Raw genomic sequence first — 20,884 nt, forward strand, 5'->3', positions numbered from 1 at the left:
AAGCCTATCTTCCATCAACTTTGAAGCCACCCATTTTATCATATCTTTAAATGTGATCTCTAGTACAGTGAGATAAACCAATTACACTTGTTATGTAACAGTCTCCATTCACTGTATTACAAAAAAATATATGAAAAAGCTAACGCACTGACCTAACAAAGGATCAAGAATTTAAGAGTATAAAAGCTAAAGTATTTTCTTTAATTCAAATGTCAAAAACATCTCACAAGTTACAAAAGAATTCACCGAAAAAGATTTCAATATCTATTATCGATACGTAATGTTACTGAAGTAACTATAACCATCACACTTCTTCTATCATATATCTCTCATAGAAATTGAATATTGAGGCACGTACCAAAATAAAATAGAATGTAACAATGATTGAGGGGCGATTGGAGTTCATTCAGTTGCAACCACATATTTAACTTCATTTTCAGTCTACATTTTCAAATGGTAGCTTCCTCGGAATTACAAGTAATCACATGGAGAGGCAAAAAACAAATCATATACATCCAATTGGGCTACTGCAAATAGTACAAAATATATCCAAAAGTCAGAAACAACAAACATAAAACTATAAATTATTGCCTTCTTAAATTTAGTAGTAAATGTAAAAAAGAAAAGAAAAGTATAAGATAGGAAAAAGACAGAGAGCACATCAAAAAAAATCAAAGAAAAAGTTGAAGGAGATGAATGAACAGAAAAACACCCTAATTCCTTGGTGATCATATAATATCTATGCTTTATAGTCCTCATCTGAATTCTCACAATCCTGAAATTGAGAGGATGGCAAAACCCAAAGTAGTGATGAAAGGAATAGAAACTTTATTAAATTTATTTGTATCTCTGGATATCAATCAACAGTAAAACCCTTTTAAGAGCTTTTATAGTAAGCTTACAAAATGTTGAATGCTGGTCCAAATCTTTTGTTATTGCTTACTATCCCGACTACAGTATTTCCTCCGGGCGACCCTTACATGTGTATTATATAAGGTGCTTACTGATGCTTTAATATATTCTATTTGATCATTGAAATACCTTTTTAGAAAAACTATGAATATATGACATAAAAATCAAATATAGAAAAATTATTTGCAGAAAGTAAAGTGAAGAATAGTACAAAGTTGTAAAATTTTACATCCTTATAGAATGAGAATTCTAATGGGAGATAGGAACTAATAAGTTCTATAAATCTGTAGCCTAAAAAAGTTACATTCCTGGCATGCTATAATCTTCTTCATATAAATGACCCACATTGAAACGAAGTCATGAAGAATTGTATTATTCCAGTGCTCTTTTTTGTATGTAATCAAATTTTTTATCTTTTTTTTTTGTTTCTATCGGGTTCCGTATATTTTCTTACAGAATGTTCCAAAAATCACATTGTATAGCCCTTGCAACCTTCATTATTTGTGAAGTTTGAGCTTCACAAAACTTTTCTATTCGACAATCGTAAACTTAAACTCAACCTAGGGTTAAAGGTTGGCAAGGTTACGCTTTGGCACTTACGATAAGCCTTGATTGCATTTTGGCTGTTGAATAAACTCTCATTGTTGTTGTGGTGAAATTGTTATCCCTTCCAGTAAAGATCATGCACAAATTGCATCTGAAGCTCAAGAAATGAAAACGATTGGTTTTTCATGTTTCCTCAAGAAATATTGTTAAACTTTCAGGGTGTGAGACTTGTTAAACTGCGGATAAGCATTTTATCTTTACAGGAAATTATGGGAAAATACAAAATAACAGTGTTCTTACAGTCTACCCTCCACAATAATACTATCATGACCCAAACTACCGTGCCGTGATAGCGCTTATCGTGGTACTAGGCAAGCCGACTCTTTACCAAAACAACACGATATTTCATTTTCAAAGATAAATTCAAGCTATTTAATAATAAAACTTCATAAAAAATCTGAATGACGAAAGTGCGGAAAGAAAAGTCCGACATCGGGGTGTCACAGTCATGAGCATCTACTACAATTGTCTGCTAATACTGAGACTAACACAGTCTGGAAAATAGCTACAAACAACTATAGGAAGATAGGAGGGAGAAGAGCAGGGCTGCAATCTCCAGCAGCTACATTGCTAACTCCGAGAAGATCTACCAGTGGAATAGACAACAGCTGCTACCGGGTCTTGATACGCCTGGATTTGCAAACAAGGTGCAGGGAGTAACGTGAATAAGCCAACTCAGTAAGTAACAAAAGTAAATAAAGACTGAGAAGTAGTGACGAGCAACAAGGCATTTAAAGTTCATATCATGAAATCTCAGTAAAATATAACAGCCTTTTCAAATCAGGGTTTGAATCAAATCATTTCGTTTAAACTCAGTTCCAGTAAAATCATTTGAAGATATTTTTCAACAGTTCTCAAACAGAAGCTCAATGCAACAGTAAGCAAGATGATGAAATCATAAACAGCCCTTCGGGCAAAACATCACTGATATACAGCCCCTCGGGCAAACCTCACATTCACTCGTATACAGCCCCTTGGGCGTACCTCACCATCACTCACACTCAGTAGGTACCTGCCCTCACTGGGGGTGTGTAGACTCCAGAGGGGCTCCTTCAGCCCAAACGCTATAACAAGCCACCTCGTGGCATAAATCAATCTAGCCCTCGGCCTCGCTCAATCATGAATCAGTAAAACATGTTGCGGCGTGTAGCCCGATCCCATAAATATCCTCACAAATCAGGCCCTCGGCCTCACTCAGTCATAAACCTCTCAATCCACTCGGGCTCTCAGTGAAAACAGGGTGCTCAGCCCAAAAAAACATTTATATGCATCAAACAGAGCAATAAAGACTGAGTTATGAAAATCAATAAGCATAAACATGACCAAGTATAGAATTTCAATCGAAAACAGTGGGAGGATAGTAAGAAAAAAGCCTTTTAAGGGTCCAAACAGCTCTGTCACAATGCCCAAACATGGCATTCAGCCCAATTTACAGATACTCTTTCTAAAACACATAAGTACATATAGTTTCAACCAAATACGCAACTTTATAGTTGCTACGGGGCGAAACAAGTCACAATGCCCAACGGTGCACGCCCACACGCCCATCACCTAGCATGTGCGTCACCTCAAAATAGTAAAACGATACGAAATCTGGGGTTTCACACCCTCGGGACTAGATTTACAATCGTTACTTACCTCAAGCCGATCAAAAATCCTACTCCGCGATGCCTTTGCCTCTTGAACCGGCCTCCAAATGCCTCGAATCTAGCCATAAATAATTTGATACAATCAACACGAGCTAAAGAAATCAATCCCATAAGAGGATGCTAAGCTTTAGGTTAAAAGTCAAAAAGTCAACTCAAAAGTTGGGCCCCAGGCCCACGTCTCGAATTCCGACAAAAGTCGCAAAATCCGACAACCCATTCGATTATGAGACTACCCATACTAGTTTCACTCAAATCCGACTTCGAATCGGCTTTCAAATACCAAAAATTCATTTTATGAAACTCTACCAATCTTCCCAAATTCCATCCCAAATCACGAATCGAATGATGAATTCAATGATATATTCACGAGTATAAGCCAACACCGAGTTAGAATCACTTACCCTGATGAATTTCTCGAAAAACTCTCGAAAATCACCTTAAACCGAGCTCCCAAAGTCCAAGCTATGAAATAAAACCCCAAGCTTTGCTTATATAGTGCTCTCTGAACCTTCACTGTGCGGTCCGCATGATTCCATCGCGGCCGCGGATCTTGAGCCATTTTCTTTCTGCGGTCCACATAAAACTCACTGCAGCCGCACACCCCTCACCGCGGTCCACACAATTTTGTTGTGGCCGCATAACACCTTCGCGGTCCGCACCAATTTTATGCGGTCCGCACTTCCAAGATAGAGACCGGAGATCTGCCAACTTTTCCAACAACCTAATGATGCGATAACCACCCGAAACTCACCTGAGGCCCTCGGGACCTCGACCAAACATACCAACACATCTCATAACATCATTCAAACTTAGTAGAACCTTCGGATCATCCAAAATAACATTAAAACACTAAATTACCCTCGGATTCAAGCCTAAGAACTTCTAGACTTCCAAATTCTGCAAACGACGCCGAAACTTATCAAATCACGTCCGAATGACATCAAATTTTTGAACACAAGTCAAGTATGACACCACGAACCTATCCCAACTTCCAGAAATCCATTCCAATCCCGATATCAAAATTTCGACTGCCGACCGAAATCGCCAAGTTTAAAACTTTCGCCAATTCAAGCCTAATTCCACCACGGACCTCCAAACTACATTCCGGACGTGCTCCCAAGTCCAAAATAACCTATCGGAGCTAACCGGACCATAAGAATCCAAATCCGAGATCGTTTACTCATAAGTCAACATCCGGTTGACTTTTCCAACTTAAGCTTCTCATAAAGAGACTATGTGTCTCATTCCACTCCAAAACCACTCCGGACCCGAACCAACCAACACGATACGATAAAACACGGCCGAAGAACACAAAAGGAAGCAGAAATGGGGAAAATATGGCTATAACTCATGAAACAACCGGCCAGGTCGTTACATCCTCCCCTTGTTAAACAAACATTCGTCCTCGAACGAGTCTAGAAACATACCTGAAGCCTCAAATAGGTGTGGATATCTGCTCCGCATCTCCAGCTCGGTCTCCCAAGTAGCCTCCTCCACGGGCCGACCTCTCCACTGCACTTTCACTGAAGCTATATCCTTTGATCTCATCTTTTGTACCTGCCGCTCCAAAATAGCTACCGGCTCCACATCATAAGCCAAATTACCATCTAACTGAACCGTGCTGAAATCCATGACATGAGACGAATCACTGACATACTTTCGGAGCATAGAAACATGAAATACTGGATGCACACTCGACAAGATGGGTGGCAAAGCAAGCTCATAAGCCACCTCCCCAATCCTCAGAAGCACCTCAAAAGGCCCAATAAACCGAGGGCTCAACTTGCCCTTCTTCCCAAATCTCATAACACCCTTCATGGGTGAAACCTTCAGTAGAACCTTCTCCTCAACTATATAGGACACATCACGAACTTTTCTATCAGCATAACTCTTTTGTCTTGATTGTGCTGTACGAAGTTGCTCCTGAATCACTTTTACCTTGTCCAAAGCATCCTGTACCAAGTCTGTACCCAAAAGCCTTGCCTCGCCTGGTTCGAACCAGTCTATTGGAGATCTACACCGCCTCTCATATAAAGCCTCATATGGAGCCATCTAAATACTCGACTGATAACTGTTGTTATATGCAAACTCCGCGAGCGGTAGAAACTGGTCCCACGAACCCTCGAAATCAATGACGCAGATGCGTAACATGTCCTCCAATATCTGAATAGTGCGCTCGGATTGTCCGTCTTCAGAGGGTGAAAAGTTGTGCTCAACTCAACCTGAGTACCCAACTCTCGTTGCACGGCCCTCCAAAACTGCGATGTAAACTGAGTACCTCTATCTGAAATGATGGAAACTGGGACACCGTGCAGGAGAACAATCTCTCAGATATAAATCTTAGCTAACCGCTCTGAAGAATAGGTAGTACACATAAGAATGAAGTGAGCGGACTTGGTCAACCGATCCCCAATCATCCAAATAGCATCAAACTTCCTCAAAGTCTGTGGGAGTCCAACTACGAAATCCATGGTGATCTGCTCCCACTTCCACTCTGGAATCTCTATCTGCTGAAGCAAGCCACCCGGTCTCTGATGCTCATATTACACCTGCTGACAATTGAGACACCGAGCTACAAACCCCGCTATGTCTTTCTTCATTCTCCTCCACCAGTAGTGTTATCTCAAATCCTGGTACATCTTCGTTGCACCCGGATGGATGGAATACCGCGAGCTATGGGCCTCCTCCAGAATCAACTCCCGAAGCCCATCTACATTGGGTACACATATCCGACCCTGCATCCTCAATACCCCGTCGTCACCAATAGTCACATCTTTGGCATCATCATGCAGAACCTTGTCCTTGAGAACAAGAAAATGAGGATCATCATATTGGCGCTCTATGATACGATCAAACATGGAAGACTGAGAAACCACACAAGCTAGGATCCGACTGGGATCTGAAATATCCAACCTCACAAGCTGATTGGCCAAAGCCTGAACATTAACCACAAGAGGTCTCTCCCCAACATGAATAAATGCAAGACTACCCATACTCACTACCTTCCTACTCAAGGCATCAGCCACCACGTTGGCCTTTCCCGAATGATACAGAATAGTAATATCATAGTCCTTTAGCAGCTCCAACCATCTCCGCTGCCTCAAATATAGATCCTTTTGCTTGAACATGTGCTGGAGGCTAGGATGATCAGTAAACACCTCACAAGACACACCATAGAGATAGTGCCTGCAAATCTTCAACGCGTGAACAATGGCAGCCAACTCCAAATCATGGACAGGGTAGTTCTTCTCATGGGGCTTCAACTGACGAGAAGCATAAGCAATCACTCTACCCTCCTGCATCAACACACACCCAATGCCGACCCGAGAAACATCATAATATACCGTATAAGAACCTGAAGCTGATGGCAAACTAACACTGGAGATGTGGTCAAGGCGGTCTTGAGCTTCAGAAAGCTTGCCTCACACTCATCCGACCACCTGAAAGGAGCACCCTTTTGGGTCAATTTAGTCAAGGGTGATGCAATAGATGAAAATCCCTAAACGAACCGACGGTAATAACCCGCCAAACCAAGAAAGCTACGAATCTCTATGGATGAGGACGGTCTGGGCCAACTCTACCACCTCTATCTTCTTCGGATCAACCTGAATACCCTCACTGGACACCACATGTCCCAAGAATGCCACTGAAGTGAGCCAAAACTCGCACTTGGAGAACATAGCATAAAGTTTCTCCTCCCTCAGCCGCTGCAATACAACTCTCAAATGCTCAACGTGCTCCTCCTGGCTACGAGAGTACACCAGGATATCATCAATGAAAACAATAACAAAAGAGTCGAGATAAGGCTGGAACACGCTGTTCATCAAATGCATGAACATTGTTCGGGCATTGGTTAGCCCAAAAGACATCACAAGGAACGCATAATGACCATATCGGGTCTTGAAAGCTATCTTAATAATGTCTGTGTCCCTAATCTTGAACTGGTGATACCCTGACCTAGGATCAATCTTAGAGAACACCCTCGCTCCCTGAAGCTGGTCAAATAAATCATCAATACGAGGCAAAGGATACTTGTTCTTGATTGTGACTTTGTTCAACTGACTGTAGTCAATGCATATTCTCATAGTGCCATCTTTTTTCTTCACAAATAAGACAGGCGTACCCCAAGGTGACACACTAAGCCGAATAAACCCCTTATCATGGAGTTCCTAAAGCTGCTCCTTCAATTCCTTTAACTCCGCCGGTGCCATACGGTACGGTGGAAAAAAATGGGCTGAGTGTCCGGCACTGAATCAATACTGAAGTCAATATCCCTATACGATGGTATGCCCGGAAGGTTTGCAGGAAACACATTCAAAAAATCCATCACCATCAAAACTGAATCAATGGTAGGAGTCTCTGCACTAACATCCCTCACGAAGGCCAAATAAGAAAGACAACCCTTCCCAACCATCCGTTGGGCCTTCAAAAATGAAATCACTCTACTGGGAACATAATCCGACGAACCTCACCACTCAATCCATGGCACCACCGGCATAGCCAACGTCACCGTCATAACGTGACAATCTAGAATAGCATGACACAGAGACAACCAATCCTTGCCCAATATCACATCAAAATCAACCATGATAAGCAGCAGAAGGTCTACTCGGGTCTCCAAACACCAATAGTCACCACACAAGACCGATATACACGGTCTACAATAATCGTGTCGCGCACAAGAGAAGATACATGAATAGATAAAACAAGAAACTCGCGGGGCATATCCAAATAATAAGCAAAATATGACGACACATATGAAAAAATGGAACTAGGATCAAATAATACAGAGGCATTCCTGTGGCAACTGAGACATTACCTGTGATCACAACATCTGAAGCAACAACATATGGTCTGGCTGGGAGTGCATAGAAATGGGGCTGGCCACCACCTGATCGACCTCCCCCTTTAGGGCGACCCCTAGCTGACTGACCTCCGCCCCTAGCTGACTGGGCGGGCGTTGAAGTAACTGGTGCTGAAGTCGATTGCTGACTCCTCTATTGAGGCGGACCCCCATGACAACGAGGAAACTGCCTCCACATATGCCCCAACTCCACACACTCAAAACAACCCCCTGGTGCAGGTGCCATGGACTGAAAGGAACCCCTAGCACCAAGATAACTGGTAGAAGAACCTGGCATGGAGGAGCCCTGAATTGATGGAGCATAGGACGAACTCTAGGCTGGAAGAGCACTAAGTGATGAATGGCCCTGATGAGAACTGTGAGAACTATGGCCCGATGATGCACCATGGTGAACCCGGCGAGCTGACTGAGCATGTCTAAATGGACGGCCTCTGCCGTGCTGAAACTGACCCCCATGAGGAGCACCACCAAAACTACTGGATCCACGAGGCCTCTTGGCCTCCCTCTCCACTTTCTCCTTACGACGAATCGACTATATGTCCCGAGCAATGTCAGCAACCTCCTCAAAAGAAGCACCAGACACCCTCTCTCTAGTCATAAGAATCTGCAGCTGATATGTGAGGCCATCCACGAACCTCCTGATCCTCTCCCTGTCTGTGGGAACCAACCGAATAGCATGACGGGCTAACTACGAGAACCTTATCTCATACTGCATCATAGCCATATCATCCTGTCGCAACTGCTCGAACTGCCTAGGCAGCTCCTCTCTGCGAGACTGCGGCACATACTTCTCCAGAAAGAGAATGAAGAACTGTTGCCAGGTAAGGGACACTGCACCAATAGGCCTACGCCTCTCATAAGCCTCCCACCAAGTAAAGGTAGCTCCCGAGAACTGAAAGGTAGTGAACGAGACCCCACTGGTCTCCAGAATACCCGATGTACGTAGAATCCTCTAACACTTTTCCAAGAAACCGTGGGCATCCTCGCCCTCTGTACCACTGAAAGTCGTAGGCTGAAGTCTACCAAACCTCTCCAATCTATGCTGCTCGTCATCAGGCATGACTGGTACCCCATAATCCTGAGCAGGTGCAACCACCTAGGCTGGTGGTGCGTCCGGTGTTTGTAATCCCTAAATAACCTGCTCGGGTGTACGGGCGACGGCAGTCTGAGTGCCTCCCCCGGCCTGGGAAGTAGCTGGCGTGGTAGAAACATCGACCGCCCGAGCAACACTGGTGCACATGGTCAAAATCTGAGCTAAGGTCTCCTGAAGACCAGGGATAACAATAGGCACAGCCGGTGCCTGGGCTAGTCTCGCTGGAGCATCCACAACTGGGACCTGATCATGAACTGGGGCGACTGGTCGATCTATAAGTGCTGCCTTAGCTGCTGTTCGGGCTACACCCTTGCCCCTACCATGGCCTAGACCGCGACCTCGGCCTCTCGCGGCCCCAACTGGTGGTACTGGTGACTGTCCGCCCTGACCGGCACTATGTGTCCTCACCATCCGTGAGAGAAAAGAATAATAGAAGTTTAGTTACTAGAATCAACAGATTCGCACGACAAGAATTCAAGGATGTGAAGTTTTCCTAAAGGTTCTACATCCTCTCAAAGATAAGTACAGACATCCTTTACCGATCCGGCAGACCCTACTAAACCTGCTCATGACTCGTGAGACCTATGTAACCTAGGCTCTGATACCAACTTGTCACGACCCACACTACCATGCCGTGATAGCGCCTATCATGGTACTAGGCAAGCCGACTCTTTACCAAAACAACACGATATTTCATTTTCAAAGATAAATTCAAGCTATTTAATAATAAAACTTCATAAAGAATATCTGAATGACAAAAGTGCGGAAAGAAAAGCCCGACATCGGGGTGACACTTGTCTGATAATACTGAGACTAACACAGTATGGAAAATAGCTACAAACCACTATAGGAAGATAGGAGGGAGAAGATCAGGGCTGCGATCGCCAGCAGCTACCTTGCTAACTCCGAGAAGATCTACCGCTTGAATAGTCAACAGCCGCTACCGGGTCCTCATACGCCTGGATCTACACACAAGGTGCAGGGAGTAACGTGAGTACGCCAACTCAGTAAGTAACCGAAGTAAATAAAGATTGAGAAGTAGTTACGAGCAACAAGGCATATAAAGTTCATATCATGAAATCTCAGTAAAATATAACTGCCTTTTGAAATCACGGTTTGAATCAAATCATTTCATTTAAACTCAGTTCCAGTAAAATCATTTGAAGATATTTTTCAATGGTTCTCAAACAGAAGCTCAATGCAACAGTAATCAAGATGATGAAATCATAAACAGCCCCTCGGGCAAAACATCACTCGTATACAACCCCTCGGGCATACCTCACTATTACTCACACTTAGTAGGTACATGCGCTCACTAGGGGTGTGCAGACTCCGGAGGGGCTCCTTCAGCCCAAGCTCTATAAGAACCCACCTCGTGGCTAATTAATAAGGACCTCGGCCTCACTCAATCGTGAATCAGTAAAACATGCTGCAGCGTGCAGCCCGATCCCATAAATATCCTCACAAGTAAGGCCCTCGGCCTCACTCAGTCATAAACCTCTCAAGCCACTCGGGCTCTCAGTGAAAACAGGGTACTCAGCCTAAAACAACATTTATATGCATCAAACAGAGCAATAAAGACTGAGTTTTGAAAATCAATGAGTATAAACAAGACTGAGTATAGAATTTCAATCGAAAACAGTGAGAGGATAGTAAGAAAAAGGCCCCTAAGGGTCCAAACAGCTCTGGCATAAGGCCCTAACATGACATTCAACCCAATTTACAGAAACTCCTTCTAAAACACATAAGTATCATATAGTTCAACCAAATACGCAACTTTATAGTTACTACGGGATGGACCAAGTTACAAACCCCAACGGTACACGCCCACACACCCGTCACCTAGCATGTGTTTCACCTCAAAAAGGTAAAACTATACAAAATCCGGGGTTTCATACCCTTATGACTAGATTTACAATCGTTACTTACCTCAATCCGATCAAAAATCCTACTCCGGGACGCCCTTGCCTCTTGAACCGGCCTCCAAATGCCTCGAATCTAGCCATAAATAATTCGATATAATCAACACGAGCTAAAGAAATCAATCCCATAAGAAAATGCTAAGCTTTAGGTCAAAAGTCAAAAAGTCAACTCAAAAGTTGGGCCCTGGGCCCGCGTCTCGAAATCCGACAAACATCGCAAAATCCGAAAACCCATTCGATTGTGAGACTACCCATACTAGTTTCGCTCAAATCTGACTTCGAATCGGCTTCCAAATCCCAAAAATTCATTTTAGGGAACTCCACCAATTTTCGCAAATTCCATCCCAAATCACGAATCTTATGATGAATTCAATGATATATTCATGAATATTAGCCAACACGAGTTAGAATCACTTACCCTGATTAATTTCCTGAAAAACTCTCGAAAAATCGCCTTAAACCGAGCTCCCAAAGTCCAAGATGTGAAATAAAACCCTAAGCCTCGCTTATATAGTGCTCTCTGAACCTTCACTGTGCGGTCCGCATAATTTCATCGCGACCGCGGGTCCTGAGCCATTTTCCTTCTGCGGTCCGTATAAAACTCACTGTGGACGCACACCCCTCACCACGGTCCACACAATTTTGTCGCAGTCGCATAACACCTCCGCAGTCCGCACCAATTTTGTGCGGTCCGCACTTCCAAGACCAGAGACCAGAGATCTACCAACTTCCAAAACCAACTAATGATCCGATAACCACCCGAAACTCACCTGAGGCCCTAGGGACCTGAACCAAACATACCAACACATCCCATAACATTATTCAAACTTAGTGGAACCTTCGGATCATCCAAAACAACATCAAAATATCAAATTACCCTCGGATTCAAGCCTAAGAACTTCTAAACTTCCAAATTCCACAAACGATGTCGAAACTTATCAAATCACATCCGAATGACCTCAAATTTTTGCACACAAGTCAAGTATGACACCACGAACCTATTCTAACTTCCGGAATTCCATTCCGACCCCGATATCAAATTTTCCACTTTCGACCGAAATCGCCAAGTTTTTAAATTTTGCCAATTCAAGCCTAATTCCACCACGAACCTCTAAATTAAATTCCAGACGAGCTCCCAAGTCCAAAATCACCTAACGGAGCTAACCGGCCCATAAAAATCCAAATATGAGATCGTTTACTCATAAGTCAACATCCGGTTGACTTTTCCAACATAAGCTTCTCATAAAGAGACTAAGTGTTTCATTCCACTCCAAAACCACTCCGGACCCAAACCAACCAACACGATACGATTAAACACGGCTGAAGAACACAAAAGGAAGTAGAAATAGGGGAAACTGGGCTATAACTCATGAAACGACCGATCGGGTCATTACAACTACTATTTAAAGGCTGGTGTGCAATATAATTAATGAATACTCCATAACGAAATACCACCAAAAAATATATAATTCTGAAATTATATTTTATGTCAACCCAAGCTATGTTCTCTGCTGATGCACCATAACTTATTTGTTAATATCAAGTTCATTAGACACCAAAAATGTAAAATAATTACACTTTTGTTCCGCTATTCACATTGTTGGGTTCCACATTTTAGATCTAGAGATCTCATGTCTTATTCTACATAACTTTTCACTACTTTTTTTAGTAGGTGCAACTTCTTATTATATCAAGTTGATGCATAAACATTTCGATATTCAAAGACCTACTACAAAAATAAACACCCAAAAGGCTAAAACATTTATCTATCTTATTGCATGATGACTAACATCATATTCAGAATCACACAATTCTTCAACTCTCTCTTCCATCACCTAATGACTATACAATAAGACTGCTATAAAAGCACTTTTCTACCTTTAAAGTTGAGTTTTATGCCCATCTATCCATTCACTCAATTTTTTTCCAATATAAACTTATAAATTAGGAGATAGAAGCAAATATGAGCACCTCTTGAACTGGTTTGTTATAGTCCCTTGGGTTCACAAATTATGTGAGACTAAATTTTTTTGACAGGAGGATGACTAACGATAGAAACAAAGGTTAATAGATAGAAAAGTTGAAAATTTTATGTTCAGTTAAGAGCACACAAATTTGAATATTTTACCTTGCTCAAATCCGCTTGCATTCACATCAACACCAATAATTCTTGAAGCCACTGCAACGCTTGTTCCTTCTACAGCCTATTAAAATGTGGATGCAACCACTTTAGTCACTTCAACACTTATTTTGGAGATAACATATTCAAAAATATAGGAGGAATTGTCATTAGCAATAAGAAGCCTCACAGGAAGGCTTACAACTCTCAATCCAAAAGCAGCTACACTTGAGCCCTTTGGTGTTTTAGCAACATTCAGAGTTGCACCAAGGCCTATAAGCATGCGCAAATTGACTAATTAACATATGAATAAAGCCTCTATAGAATTTACTACTGAAGATAGAGAATGAGTTAATAATGGCAAAACTCAAGATAGGCCAAACGCGTACTAACCCTGTTTCAATTCTGGCATCCTAATTTAGAAACTTCTTGGTCTTTTATCAGGTGTCAAAAATTAATTCTCGTCCAATTTCCTCCTTTCGATAATATTTGGGGTAAACTGTGATTGTGGTACGTCAAATTACTTACGTATCAATAATTTATGGTTAGTGAAACCTGTCTTCATCTTGATGAAATCTTCATAATAACTATATTTTTTCTTAAGAAAAAGAATATCTTCTAATCATAAAGTATGAACCCTAACATTGATCTCTATGTCGTGCCTTTTTGGGAGCATTCTTTCGCTAGCCATGGAAATTCCTTCAAAACGACATCCACATAGATCTGTTATCATCAAAATTAATACATGAAACCTTGAAGCCAACCACTATACTTATTAATCAAAGAACATTTACTTGTGGTAATCTTATTTTTTGCACAGGTTTATTCAAGAAAGAAGATGCTGGTAAAGATCCAAACAAAATATGGGAAAGAGAATATCACGTGAAAAATTTATCAAGGAAGATTATTTTCAAAGATTTAATCTCCAAGCGTCATAGAATGAATAATATTCGAAAGTGAAATTTCAAATATTGAATGGCTTAATACAATATAGAAGAAGAATCTACGAAAATTATGGATAAAAAATTTTTCAACATCTTGAAAGGAAAGTTGGTAAAATCGTGGAGAAGATCTATTATTTTGTGGAAGCAAGATACTATATGGAAGAGATACTACAAGGCCAAGGAAGAATATATTTTTATGGCAAGAAAATATATTATGGGTATAGTATATTCTATATTATGGAAAGAGATTATTTTTCAAGATCAAGAAAGGAGTCAAAGATATATTAAGATATATCAAAGAGAAAATATTTTATGGGAAGAAAATAGCATGGTTTATTTTAAGGAGCAAATCTTTTACACCGGTCAAGGAATCACTTAAGGAAAGAGATTATACATCAAGCACATTGAAATACTTTGGAAGACACAAATAAATGGTCTAGGTTCAAAAGATTTGGGCAACAAAATACTTACTACGGATACAATGGAAAGTACTATTCTTATGGAAATTTAATTATTACCACAAAATGGAAAGAATCATCCATATTCTCCAATGAAAGAGAAGTTAGACGTATGGAAACATGAGACCAAGGAATTGAGTTATTGGGATCAATCAATAATGAGTAATTACTACAAGCACGGAAAAGTAAATCATGGGGATCTTGATTGAATCATCATGACTATTCTCATGTAGATATTCATAAAGATTATATGCTATAGAGAATTATTAATCATGGATCTATTCAAGGAAAGAATTGATATTGGCATCATGCTTGGAAATTCAAATGATCCAATTCAAAAGCAAAATTTGCATTGACAGAAGATATGCAAAATCTTCCTTATTGAGCAATGTCAGCAACGGTCATATTGGAGGCAACAATATAAATTGAAGAGCAACCGTGAAGAAGAACTATGCGACCTTTTATGAAATTGTCTACCCAACTACAAGTTCTTTGTTCTACTCTTAACAAGCATTGTAATTCACTTTTGGATTTACTGTGTACAAAAAAAAGAGAAGAGAGACATAAAAATATTAGAGAGGCAGTGTGTCCGAGAGGTTGTGTCATTGTTCGTTTTTTTGTTGAGAAACTGAAAATCAAAGGGTCGTTGTTGGTGAGCGAGTGAAAACCAACCCTGTAAACGTTGGCGGTGAACATTGAAAATCAACAAGCTGTATTAAACCTAAATTACAAAGATTAAGAGGTAACATCCTTGCTACCCAATGAGATTGGATTAAGATACCAGATTGGTTCCGAACCAGTATAAAATTTTTGGTGTCGTTTATTTTACTGCTCTCATATTTTATTATACATGTCGCACCCCCCTTTTTCCTTCGCGGAATCGGGTTTGTGACATTCTGTTGGGACAACTCTTTCCTTTTGGGAAAGGGGTTTGCAATTTTGAAGAGTCGCCACCTAACGATTTTAAGGTGCGTTAGGGTACCTATGGGGTTCAACTATAACTACATTTTATAACCAGAGATAGGATAAGGGCTTGAAATTATCCCAAGGGGAAGGTGTTAGGCACCCCTCAGGATCCACTAGTGTGGTTTCCGGCCAGATAGTTCTTTGTGAATTTGTGCAATTAACATGTAAACAAACAGGGCTCAAATAAGAGGGGATTTAAATACACAAGGGTTTGGAAATGATAAAATAAAGCAAAGTTTTGAAAGAGTTATAACTAAGCATGCTGACGAATATAAAAGGGGTCCTAGGTTTATTTGTAATATGGATCACATCAATACAATATCCGGTAATCACTCCTCAAAAGAGGGGCTACACATGGTATTAGCACACCGGTCATCATATCCATATCTACCCTTGCCGCCCCGTTAAGGTATTAAAGCGCGGATTAGTCTCGACCTCTATTGCATGCTATTGCCCGTCCCATTCCTATCAGTCCCGGAGGAATTTAGGACTACTATTCCTATAAGCAGGAGGATTTTAGGCTGACTCTTGGGTTTTAAAGGTAAAAAGACTAAGGCGACATTCAAAACACATAGGACTGCATATTAAGGTGAACATGTAAACAACTAAAAGGCTCATATATACCTCCTTAAGTAAAGCACATAAATAGCATGACTTAAAAACACATTTAGGGCCAGAATTCAAAGTAATAAGACAGGGGAATTTCAACTGTTGAAGCAGACCCATTTATTACATAACTCAGATGAGAAGTCCGAATCAGGCCTGCCTGCTGGTTGTAGCAGTTGCTAATTAAACAAAGGCGGATTCAATTTTATCGTTATTACCTAAGGCTTGCCTAAGTGTGTATTGATGATACCCTATAAGCATGATATCTATTACTGATTCAAAAATGGCAAAGCAGTGATAGTTTTACACGAGTAAATTGGATCCTATAGGCATACTTTCTAGACCGCATTAATGAAAGGAGTAAGTTGTTTAAACTAATTCAACACACATGAGTCAAACTGATTTTTAACTAAACTGGTTTCAGATTTTATGGACATAATCTTTATTGTTGCTGATTTTAATCCCTAGAGACATGGTATCTAATATTAAAGGCTGATTTGGTCCTATAGGCATGGTATCTAATGAAGTGGAGTAGGCAGGATTTATTTGATCACAACAAAATTCCTATAGACATGATTTCTATAAAATATTGATATTAACCTTATGGGCATGACATCTAATTTTGAATCTGATTTTAACCTTGTAAATATGACGTCTGGTTATAGCCATTATATCCTATAGGCAGGATATCTAATTGTGAAAGTGAAACAATGCAGAAATTTATTAGATAGATCTTATAGGCATGTTATCTAAGTGTAGAATTAACACATGCAGGACTTTATTAAGTAGATCATATAGGCATGTTATCAAAGTGTAGAATTAAAACATGCAGAATTTAAAACAGCAGACCCTATAGGCATGTTATCTACCCTCCTAACAGCTAAAACATACATATTTACCCATCCTTTTCCGCTAGCCAACCCTAATATTTGTTCACAAGTTATTACAGACCAAATGCTGAATTGCAGGAGAAGTACAAAATAAGAAATTACAACCAAGAGAAGCATGATTCTGACTTCCTCTCTGAGTTATGGAACAAAACACCTCAAATGCCGCTTGTTTCAAAGCCTTTCTCAGATCTGGGTGTGTCAAAGTTCCCTGAGGGTCTCCAGGGACCCCGGGCAGTGCTTACACCCAGGCTTGCATAACCAGATAGAGATGAGTGCAGTGTGGAAGGGCCAGCCCTTATGTGTCCAAGTTCAGAGGGAGCTCAAGGGTCCCAAGGCAAGTCTCACACAAGAGGGGCAAAACTTAGATTCTAGGAATATAGTGAAAGTGCAGAACATAGAGATTTATTTAAAAACAGGACTGGGAAATAGTAAGTGATAAGGGTGATTTGAAAATAGTAGTGGTAAAACTTAAACTACACAGAATCAGTAGTTCCACAAAGGGGTCAGGGGTTTTGGGAATATATTGCATGAAGCATATGACCCTAGGAGGGGTCAGGTTTGCACATGCACAGCAATAGATGATGTTGGCATGCCCACAAACCAGCCAGAGAACACAAACACAAAGAGGGGATGTGGGGTTTGGTATTCATACCATAAGAGAGCATTGATCTAAAAAGGGAAAGGGACACATTTCAACATGCTAGTAATGTAACTTGATTGCAGGAGCATAAGCAGAAGTGGAAAAACATGAGAGAAACTGGAACATTTACAGAAACATGTTGTTGATGCTTAAAAATTAACTAGGACATACCAGTAAAGAAGCAAAGTGCAGTAAGGAAAAGTAGGCAAGATTTCACAGTCTAGCATTGGCTTTCAGCCGCCTAGACAAAGTAGTAGCACAAGTAGTAACAGAGAAAAGAGAGAGTTTGAGTGAAGTGTGTGTTCTGAACTCGGATCCCTCTGTTAAAGAAAAGAGGGGGGTATTTATAGTTTTAAAACGGGTGGTAAGTAAGGTAATAAGTAATGTCTTAACATAAACATGGAAACAATCACAAATGAGAATCAATTAACACAAGTGATTCCCTTTAATTAAGGAATCACTGTTTAACGGCAGTATCACGCTTCAATTAAGGAAGGAAAATTAGTTTGAAGACATATTGATCATTGCCATATAAAGGGTAGTAAAAGCATGAGGTGAACCATCAAGTCTAAGTACAAAAATATGCTTATTTTTGGAAAATATTCAGTAAGGTAGAATATCACAGCAAAGGAAAAGAATCAATTAATTTTAAACAAGCGAGTGAAATTAGGGTTCATAAAAGAAAAGCTTTGTAATCAGTCACAAGACCAAGATCAATCAAGGAAGAGGCTTCAACATATAAATAGAGTTAACAGGAAAATCAGACATGCGAGGCCAAACACATTGGCAAAAGAGATAATCACAAACATGCAGTAGTGGCAGAAATAAGCTAGGATTCAGTAGTAAAGTAAACATTCGAGGCATAATAGTCAAGTAGGTCAAGTCACATAGAATCAATAGTGAAGAAAACATAGCATCAGGTAAAAGAAATCAGAGACATGTAAAGGTCTCACAGTAGCAGGAGAGGAAGCCTTTGAGAAGATAGGGTTCATCAAAAGTCGAGTTAAAAAGATAGGAAAAACTCAAGAATCAACGATTCAAACAAGGGAAATGGGGTCAAAAACAAAGAACAAGTACATATTTAAACAAACAATTTCCGAAACTAGGATAAAACTAAAAAGAACTAGGGTTTTAAAACATGCTGAAACAGATAGAATAACAACATGAGCAAATAGAAAAATCATCAAACCACATTAAGATCAGAGAAGAAAACTTAAAGGAGAAAACCCTAATCGTTGAAAGTGAAGAGTCATTTTGAAAGAAAAGTCAAAGAACCTTCGGGAAGCACTTAGAAAGTTCATAGGTAGCACAGATCTAAGATAGATCTGAAAGAAATCGGAAGGTCCTAGAGATTAGGGTTTCAGAAAACCCAGAAGAAATGAGAAAGGCCTTGAAAGATACCGATCTAACCAGGAAAGTCAAGGATCATCCTTGAAAGGCCATGAGTGGCCGGAGAAAGGTCGTGGATGGTCGGAGAAAGGTCATGAACAAAATTCGAGCATGGGCTGGTCCAGGTTCCCTCGAGGTCTAGCCATGAAACCACATAATCAAACACATAGGAGCCATAGGAGGCTGGTACATATCTCAAATGGCCATGAGAAGCCATGGATTAACCAGGTATTAGGGTGGGGTTAGATGGCGACGGCTAGGGTTTATGAGAGTTTCAGAGAGAGTTTAGAGAGAAGAGGGATTCAAGGGCGGAGGTAGGTGGGAAATGAATTAGGTTTAGGGGTCTTTTGGGTTTAATTATGGAAGGGCAAATGGTGGCCGTTGATCTGAATGATCAACGGCCTGGATTAAAGAGGGTAGGTAGGGGTTTGGGTTTGGGTCGGTTCAATTTGAGATTGGGTTGGGGTTTAATTGGGATTGGGCCGGGGGAATTGGGTTTAATTGGAGTAGGATTTAGGCTATAATTGGAATGCAATTGGGCTAAATTTTAAATAGCCATTTGTCCCTATTTAATTAATAAAAAGTGATAAATTAATTTCTGAAAATAAATTAAAAGTACTAAAATGATTTGTAATATATATTAACAATATAAAAATACAGGACTTAATTTAAGAATATAAAACACAATTAAAATCTAAGGGCTAATATTGCAATTATTGCGATTTAGCTTATAAATTACTAAATAAATTTGTAAAAATATCTAAAAATTACCTTAGCTATATCTTAGCATAACTATAAAGATCCGAAAAATGAATTTACCAAAAGTAATAATTTTGGAAATAATCATTGGGTTTTTTATGGATAAAAGATGAAATAAATTGATTTGAAACCTTAAAATTTATGAAAAAAATAATAAAACACTTGAATACGCTTACAATATGCATATATATGGCCTTTTTGAAGTTATTTTTTGCATACTGCAAATATATAGGGAAAAATTGGGTATCAACAGCTGCCCTCTTTACCCGGAAAGGATGAAAGAGTTTTCGGGTAAATATATTGATGGCCAATTTTTGACCGAGCAAAACGATTTGGGAAGATTCAAGCCGCACCCTGGCTTCTGAGTTGCCTACAGGAATCGGGCCCGTATGTATTTCAGGAATCCATTGGCATGAGTATGCCGACAGGTACTTTCCAAGAACGGACGCAATGTTTCGGTCAGGGTGCATGAAAGGCTTACGGGCGCTGTTAGGTTTGATGTGGCTGCGGGCACTGGAGCGAAAATGCTCCTGTCGGGATGGCTGTTGCTTGCCGGTTTACCTGCAAATAAGTAATACAAGCATATATTGTGCGTAAATTTAGACATGATGCAAATTCCCGTTGGACCATGAATGTCGTCTTTGCACAATTAGGATGACGTCTTTAGACCATGATGTCCTGGGCCATGAAGCGTATAATAAAGGATTCGCAGGCCATGAAATGATGCTCTCGGGCTATGAGGATGGTGCCTCCGAACCATGATGCCTTTGAATAATGATATGCAAACAGATTGAAAGGGATCCTCAGGCCATGACATGGTGTTCTCGGGCTATGAAGATGGTGCCTCCGAACGATGACGCCTTTGGATGCGTTGGGATATTTCAACCCATGAAGGATGCAGTAGCATGTGGCGATCTTTCGGCCGTGCAATGTGGCGATCTTTCAGCCGCGCAATATGGCGATCTTTCAGTCGTGCAATGTGGCGATCTTTCAGCCGTGTAATGTGACGATCTTTCAGCCGTGCAATGTGCGATCTTTAGCGTGCAATGTGCGAATCTTCAGCCGTG

The sequence above is a fragment of the Nicotiana attenuata genome, unplaced genomic scaffold (genome assembly GCF_001879085.1).
Source record: "Nicotiana attenuata strain UT unplaced genomic scaffold, NIATTr2, whole genome shotgun sequence".
NCBI classification, from domain to species: domain Eukaryota; kingdom Viridiplantae; phylum Streptophyta; class Magnoliopsida; order Solanales; family Solanaceae; genus Nicotiana; species Nicotiana attenuata.